We start from the raw sequence: 7604 nt of genomic DNA on the forward strand, positions 1-7604 counted from the left end.
TTTTTTTACAATAAACGATGCGCTTTTCGGAAAAATCATCAAGAATAAAAAGTTCTTGTAATCAGCCAAGGAATACGCCTGAATTTTTTCGAAGCGTTTTAAGCAAAATTTTTCAATAAAAAATTTCCAACGACTCCTTAACCTTTATAGCACTCTATCAAACCACACCTTCACCGCATTGTCATCCTGGGAATTTTCGAGTACACCCAGCAAAAAAAAATGCCAAAGCGTAAAGCCTCAAAAATTGCAACAAACTCCGAATCGGAATGGAATTCCGATGAAAATGATGAACGTATCATCATACCTAATCCAGATTACTCTGGCTCTGATGGAGATGATTCATCAGATGACAAGAATTCGGGATCGGAATTTCCCAGACCGAATTTTAAAATTTTTTCACGAATAATAGAATCATCAATTACAAATGCTACCGTAATTTGAAAAATTTGCAACCAGAATAATATAGCTAAATTGAAAACGAAAGATTTCTGTAAAGAAATCAGCAGGAAATATTTGTCGCAATCAAAACTAGGTGATTTCGAAACTCACAGATACGAATCACGAACAAGAGCATTATGTAATAATAAACAATGTCGCCAGAGGACTACTAGATTTTGCATTGATTGCAACATGTATTGCTGCTTACATTGTTTCTCAAAATTACATTCTGAAACAGCAGGATCAAAATGATTTCAACGGATTGAAATCTGAAATGAAAAAAATTCTCCATAAAAAAAACTTAAAAAATGTAAAAAAAATATATAAAATTCCTTAAAAAAAAGAGACTATCGATATTCGTCGACCTCCACTTTGATGATAGTTGGGCAACGTAAATTTTGTTTGCGGCAGACGGACGATAGATATTCGTGAATCATTTTACTCTTACAGGATGCTTAGAACTATGAAAATTTTTTATGGAAAAACTATGCGCTTTTCGGAAAATTTGTCAAGAAATTTGCTTAAAACGCTTCGAAAAAATTCAGGCGTATTCCTTGGCTGATTACAAGAACTTTTTATTCTTGTTGATTTTTCCGAAAAGCGCATCGTTTATTGTAAAAAAACTCATGAATGTTTTCACAAAAATTTTGCCATTAAGACGCCATTTTGAAAATACTAAAACGAAAAATCGAGCTTTGAACCATGGATTCTAAAGTTTAGACATTTATTCTACCCGTTAGTGAGATTCCAGGTTAATTACAGACTCGAAAAGCTTTGGAAAATGGTTCACACAAAAAAATAGGCACGAAAAATCACGTTTTTTTTTGTTTAAACAGCATTTTGGGATAATAAGTAAATTTTTTGAGGAATTTCATTGGCACCGTCGGAAAGAGGAGATCTTAAGCAATAGAAATATATGTCTCAATTTTTTCTAGTGTCGAATAGTCTTAGTTATTGGCCGTTGAAAAGCAGTGTACCGGTAGTGGCGTTTTGGCCGTTTAATAGTTAAGCTCTACACGGTTAAATGTTCACTAGGGTGACTCAAAAACGCCTTTTCTTGAAGGGCAACGATCCCTCCAATTTCAATCCAAATCCGGAAAAAGAAATTCCCGAATTTTTTATTTTTTTATTTTTTTATTTTAACAGTTCTCGGTTTTGACTTAAAGTTTCCATCTAAAATGCAAGCGGAAAAATCACTTTTTTGAGTTTTTGGAATAATTTTGTAGGGGTTTGAAAAATGTGACGGGAAAATATGAGCACCTGTATAGAATTATCCTACGAAGAATTTTATGTATCAGGCATATAAGTTTGACACCCCCAACACACCCCTACAACTACCTGGAAACTACCCTTATAACGAAACATGTCAATTGTTCATGAAATCGACCTTTTAAACACTATATTCTCGATTTTTGTACTTAAAATGTTTAATAGTGATTTTGTCAAATATTTATTGTCATTATTTAATTAATTTTCAATTAATTAATCAACCCGGAATTTGTTTAAATAATTGTAGTTTCGAAAATTCTTTTTTCTCCTAAAAATCATTACTATTAGTCCAGCGAAATATTAATTCACAATGATTCCTTAATTTGCAATTGTTGAAACAAATGGAATTTGTTTTAATAATTTTTTTCAAAAATTAGTTTTTTTACTTAAAAATGATTACTATTGGTCTAGTGGAATATTTATTAACATTAGTTCATTAATTTTCAATTAATCAATATTCCACTAGACCCTCCTTATTAATTTTTATTTTTAAAATATTCGGAACGAAAATATTTAAACAAATTTTATTTGCCTAAATAATTTAAAATTAATGAACTAATGTTAATAAATATTCCTCTAAATTAATAGTAATAATTTTTAGGAAAAATACAAATTTAACCAAATTATTTGTACAAATTCTATTTGTTTAAACAATTAAAAATTGATAAACCAATGTTATAAAATATTCCACTAGATTAATAGTAATAATTTTAAGGGTGAAAACAAAATTTTCGAAAAAAAATTATTAAAACAAATTCTGTTTGTTTTAAATAACCAAAAATTAATTAACCAATGATAATAAATATTCCACTAGACCAATATTAATATTTTTATGTGAAAAAAGACCAGAATACAGTGCTTAAAAGGCCGATTAAAAAAATAATTGATATATTTTTTTAAGCATAGTTTTCCGGTACACGCGGGAGTATGTTAGAGGTGTCAAACCCATATGTATGATACATTCAATTCTTCATTGGAAAATTTTTTCACAAGCCCCTATACGTCCCCATCACATTTTTTCAAACCCTAAAAAATTATTGCAAAAACTCACAAAAGTGATTTTTCCACATGCTTTTTACATGGAAAACTGTAAGTCAAAACCGGCACCTGTTAAAATAAAATTTTAAATAAAATTTCGGTCATTTCTTTTTTCGGATTTGGAATAAAATGGAGGGGATCGTTGTCCCATAAAAATAGATTTTTTGAGCTACCCTAGAATATATCTCGAGGCAATTTAACTTGCCTGATTTTTTAATTTATCAATTATTTAGACATTTTTTTGTATTTTAGAAAATGTTTTCTCGGGACTTTATCTCAAAATTTAATTTTATCAGCCACTCAAATAAATTAGAAACTCGTTGGTGAGAGGATTGTTAAAAAAATGTATCTAGACAAGATCATTTAGCCCAGAATTGTTATTTCATTTTTTTTAGAACCTAGGAAAATGTTGAATTTGAACAAAAAAATACTAATACTAATTCGATTATTCTTTTAGCGTAAGGAAAACTATTCATGCTTTGCGTTTAGATAGTATAAACGTTACAGAATAAACGGTGGCTTTGAAGTGCATCAGCTTAATAGGAAAATCTGTGCGACATAAAAATGATGCAATGAGTGTCGGGGCTTGAATGATCGAAGTGAAAGTGAGTAGTTGTGTCACGTACTACAAACATCAAGATACTGTTTGATCAAAGCAAAATTTTTTAAAAAACCGGAGGAGTTTGTATTTGTATTGATGCATGTATTGTTGACATCTGAAATCTTTTAACTAAAAGAAATACCTTTGAAGAAAAATTAATGTGTGTATCACGAGAATAATTAGATTAAGCGGAATATCAGTGTCAATTTCTGAAGCCTTCAAAAGAATGTGAATCTTTCCATTCCCAACAATATCAACTTTTTTCTACAATAATTCTGCTGATTGAGGCTGTGCCCAGTTCCTGTCGCTCCTCAGATGTTAATTCCCTGCGGCCGCAGAACTAGTCTAACACAGATAGATTTACATCTCTTTCCTCCACTGCCTTCACTACGAGACTCAGATTAATTATGAAGAGTTTTCTCAGCTCGACAAACAAAATCAGGGCGATCAACACATATCCCGTCCCTGTCCTCACGTACTTCTTCTGGCTCATAAAATGGTCTAACACCGACCTTGAAAAGTTAAACAGAATCGATCGCGTAGAAAAGACGAAGCACCGAATGCACCACAGAAATTCAGCAATTGAAAGAGTAGTTCTACCACGACATTTAGGGGGTAGGGGCATTGTAGATGTTAAAAAACTGCGCAAATCACAAGTTATACAGTTGCGAGACTATTTTAACAGCGAACGAAATGTTGCGCTTTACAGTACCATCTGTTAAGCGGATCTTGAATACACGCCCTTAAATTTTTCCTCAGATAAGGTCTTAAATATCAGGGCAGAAACCATAGAGGAATTAGAAATACAATGGAGGCAGAAAGCCATCTATGGGAAGCACCCCAACACGTTATATCAAAATGAAGTGGATAATAAGGCATCTAATATTTGGCTAAGACAGGGGGTTCTGTATCCAGAGACGGAAGGATTCATTATTGCAATACAGGACAAGGTTGTCAGCACCAGGAATTATCGCAAACACGTATTACATCAAGACGTGTTTGACCGGTGCCGATTATGTGGAGATACGAACGAATCCATCGAACAAATTATTGATATCTGTCGCGTAATGACTCAGAGAGAATATACGCACATAAACAATCATGTAGATTGCGTTTTACATTCACAACTTGCCCTAAACCTAGGACTCCTAAAAGAATGGATGCTTTTCTATAGATAGACTCTAGTGTTCCTTTTAGAAAGTGAAGATTACATCTTATATTGGGATGTTATTATCCAAACGGATCATTACAAGATTCTGAAGTTTAACTAGTTAAGGCATGAAATAAAAACCATATAAAGGAATGTGAATCATACATCTACTCATCTCATTGTGATTGCGGCTACGGGCAATGTGCACGAAAGGTCATCACTGATCATGCACTGATCATCTTGAACATTTAGGAATCAGTAGGGTATTGACAGCAGTTCAGAAGGCGGTTTTATTTTACACCTGTCCAATTGCAAGAAACGTTCTTCACAATCAGGAAGCGAACGACTAAAAACCCGTGGAGTGGCATATGACAGCTCTAAAAAAGCATCCAGAGGTGACTGTTGTCACCTCCAACTTTCGCGGCCTCTCGTAATTGTATACCTACCACGTCATCGCAGGAGGTTTCTAGCATCGTATTAAATTATTTGAATTAACTTATAACATTCTAATCCCATCAGTCACTTGACTTAGTCCGTGGCTATGATGTATAACTGATATCACCCTAGTAAAAGTTTCATACCCATAATCTAGCGACCAAATTTGGAACAACCCCCAAAAAGGTCTCCTATTTTCATTTAAAAAAAGATCCTTTACCCTAAAAGAAAATACACGAAGCATTGTAACTAAAGTAACTCAAGGAAGTCGGTAATAGAGCACTGTTTTAATCTACTCGATCGTTTTTAGATCCTTTTTGATAAAAGAAACTAAATTTATCGTCAAAATATTACTATAAAATAGAATGATCAAGAATGGCATTACAATCTTATTTGATATTAAAATTTTGTGTAAAAAATAAATAATATCGGTTAACACTAACATCAAGTCCAAAGCACTAAAAGTTTCTCATGAAATTTACATGGAGAAAGGTGCCGTAAACGTTAAATGCAGTTAACCATAGGTCAACACTGGTAAAAGCGTGGGGTGAACGTGGGTAAAGCATGGGGTAAGCGTGGGTTAAGCATGGGGGAAGCGTGGGATAAGCGTTGGTCAATATAAGTCAATGTTCACACACGGTCCACCCGAGATCGTCCCATGGTTATAGACAATAGTTCAAGCATGGCTAATGGCCCTCACCCATGCTTCGCCCACAGTAGAACGTGTTTTGGGTTGAATTGAATGTTGGAAAACTTTCCTAAGATGGACATAATCTGTTTCATTTTTCGCACTTTTTAGAAAGGATTTATAGAAAAATGGTTTTTCTTATTGAAATTTAAGAAAATTTTAAAAAACAGCATCATCCAATCAATAATACATGGATCGTTCACCACGTCGTTCAAGACGTCATCTACGAGAAGTTTTAGAACATTTCAACTGTGCTAACAGCCGAAATAACTACTAATGATGAGTAGACGACCCGAGTGCACCCAGTCGAGCAGCAGGTAGTCTGTCACATTTTCTACCAGAACTTTTTAAACATTTAAAATGTTTCAACAACCAAAATAACTAAAAATTATAAGTCGTCAATCCAGGTACACTGGATCCAGCACATACGTATTTTACGAGAAATTTAAAAAAAATTTAATTTTGTGGATAACAAAAAGAACTCCAAATGGTGAGTCGACGACCCAGGTGCACCAGATCACGTAACAGGTTGTTTAGCACGAAATGTTCCAACAGCATCGGGACGTGCACCAGGTATTTTATCACGTATTTTACGCGAACTTTTTCAAAAATTAAATTGTTACAGCAGCGAAAATAACTCAAAATTGTGTGTCGACGATCCGCGACACTCAGCATCGAGCTCCAGGTAGTATAATACGAACTCTGCGAGGACTTTTTTAAAACTTTAAGTTTTGTGAATAACGAAAACAATATGAAATGCTGAGGCGGCGACCCCGGTGCACCAGATTATGCACCAGGTAGCTTAGCACGTATTCTACAGGAACTTTGTCAAAATTTAAATTATTCCAACAGCCAAACTGAATAAAAATTGTATGTCGACGATCCTGGTAAACCGGACCGTTCACCACGTAATATAACACATAATCTACAAAAACTTAAAAAAATTAACTTTGAAAATAACGAAAACAACCACAAATGGTGAGTTGACGACCTGGGTGCACCGGGTCGCGCACCAGATAGTTTAGCACTTTTTCCAATAACCAAAATAACTTCCAATAGTAAGGCGACGATTCGTTGGAAACTGATCGTGTACTAGATAGCTTACCACGTATTTATCAAAAACATTTTCAAAATTTAAATAGCTTAAACAGACAAAACAACTATCAGATGGTGTAGAGATTAGAAATAAATAAAAAATAAGTACGTGAATGACGTTTTGCACGACCTGGTTTTCGACCCGGTACACTAAGATCGTCGAATCACAATTGTTAGTTATTTTGGCCGTTGGAACAATTTCCATTTTGCAAAATATTTCGTAAAATACGTGCTAAGCTACCTGGTGCGCGACCCGGTGCACCGTGGTCGTCGACTCACCATTGGTACTTATTTTGACAGTACAATTAAATTTTTTTTAAGTTCTCGTAGAATACGTGCTAAATTACCCGGTGCACGACCGGGTGTACATCATTTAATATTGTTTTCGTTATTCACAAAATTAAAATTTTTCAAAATACTCGTAGAATACGTATTATACTACCTTGTGTTGTAACCGGAGTAACCCGGATCGCCGACACACAACTTTTAGTTATTTTGGCTGTTAGAAAAATTTAAATTCTGAAAAAGTTCTTGTAGAATACGTGCTAAGCTACCCAGTGCATGATACATAATACGTTGTCATATTTATACTTTTTATTTAACTCTGATCCGATTACGGATTACAAAGAATATTATATTTTAATTTATGTTTTATCGACTTAATGATACACATTTTGTAGAGAATCTTCATTTGAAACAACTTTTTTAAACCAACGTGGAAATATTGGGTAACTATTACCTAGATGACATTCATTCATTTCACTTGCGTTCATATTATCGACTGCGCCGCTTATCATATTAATTTTTACTCTCGAGTGACCGCCGCTTGTAGAATATATTCCACGAAGAATCCCAGTATACTCCAATATTGCAAAAACTTCACCGCTCGA

This window comes from Belonocnema kinseyi, chromosome 2, assembly GCF_010883055.1.
Source record: "Belonocnema kinseyi isolate 2016_QV_RU_SX_M_011 chromosome 2, B_treatae_v1, whole genome shotgun sequence".
Classification (NCBI taxonomy): Eukaryota; Metazoa; Arthropoda; class Insecta; order Hymenoptera; family Cynipidae; genus Belonocnema; species Belonocnema kinseyi.